The sequence below is a fragment of the Geospiza fortis genome, unplaced genomic scaffold (assembly GCF_000277835.1).
Source record: "Geospiza fortis unplaced genomic scaffold, GeoFor_1.0 scaffold203, whole genome shotgun sequence".
NCBI classification, from domain to species: domain Eukaryota; kingdom Metazoa; phylum Chordata; class Aves; order Passeriformes; family Thraupidae; genus Geospiza; species Geospiza fortis.
This window is the reverse complement of record NW_005054385.1, coordinates 2,921,331-2,922,957: the sequence shown is the minus strand read 5'-3', so window position 1 is coordinate 2,922,957 and position 1,627 is coordinate 2,921,331.

Sequence of the window (1,627 nt, the reverse complement as noted above, 5' to 3'; positions counted from 1 at the left end):
TCCTGCTCATCCTCTAGTTTATTTTCCTTCTGTTTAGATCACAGTTAATTCAGCCTTCTTGTCTGAAGCTCCACTAGTAACTTCTGTTATAGTCTTTGCTAATTTTCACTTAGCAGAGTTACTTAGCAGTAAGAGGGCCCTTTGTCACTCTTCTTGCTGCTGTCAGACATGTCTTTGAGAAACTGAAGATGAGGTTTTGTTATGCTAGCTCTGAACATTAAAGAGTCAAAATAAAATGCCCCAAAAGACATGGAAAGAGAGACAGGTCACAAGCAGAGTTTTTGTGTTGGTTGCTGACAGCTTGGGTAGCTTTTGCTGTGGTTTCTCTTGATTGGATTTGCCATCTGGCCTGTCTCTCCATTTTTCATCCTCTGAAGCACTGTGGGTTCTTGTGCACTTGTGTCAGGTGGCACCATCTAATCTTGGCTCTGACTGAGTGGGAGACCTGTGGCGACTTTCTCTGGCTTACAGCTGTGAACTCTTTACTTTGTTCCTCACAGGGCAGCTGTTGCTGCCTTAGCTGCTTCTATCATTTGTCACCCACCAGACTGCTGTGCTGCTACTGCGAAACATGATAGACATTTCTCCTTGAACTTTTTCCTCATAAAGGAGCAAAGTAGCAGCACACTGTCAGGTCGGATATGTGGATGTGACAATCTCCAGGCTGCAGGGCCAGGGAACTGAAGTATTTTATACTCCATTCATGGGGTAGTAATGTCCTCGGCAGACACAGGACAATTCCATCTGCAGATTCAGCTTGTTTCATTCAGTGATTTCAAAAAAAATTACATTTTAAATAGCAACTTAGAAGAGTTCATTTTCTTTATTTAGAATGTAAAAATGGAACAGCTGATCCCTATGACAGCAATTATCATGATGGTGTGATGTTGTTGATACACAGATCATACAGCAGAAAATGAAGACCTACAGATTAAGGTGTCCAGTGGGAGAGTACAGTGCAAATGCTGTTTGAACCTTTTTATTTGGGTGGGTTCATTTGTTTGTTTGTATGTTTTGTTTTTAAGTAAATTACTTGCATTAAGACTAATCAAAAGGAAGAAGCTGTTCTGTGTCTGTGTACCAATTCTTAAATAGTATTGGAAAGTAACAGGAAAAGATAGCTAAATGATAAAACGGGGACATTTTAAAAAGTCATTATTTGATTTCTCAGGAAAAATTTGCTTAGGAAAAGCTATTTAAACCAGAAACTGTGTACTTGTTTCCACAGTTTGGAAGCCGAACTGTGGTGTTATTATTTAATACTCTCCCCTTATTTTCTGTAAATGGACCAATTCAAATCACAACGGTCTCTGTAGTCAAAGGCTTGAATTCCACCAGGATAGGTAGTTGGGATGAGTTTCTCAGTTCATTTGAATCTATTTCAGTGCAAGTCACAGCATTTTCATTAGAACAATAAAGAGGCTAGAGAACAAGGAGGCTAGAGGACTTCTGATATCTATTAGCTTACAGAGAATCAGATGCTGAAGCAGATGTATGTGGCCCCTCAGTATCACTTCTTTATTCTTCTGCAATTGAGAGGACAGTCAACAGTTTTCATTTCTTTGCCCATGTCCTTTCCCTTTTCTTTCCCTGGGGAAAGCTATGTGGACCATCTTTCAGTCTATTC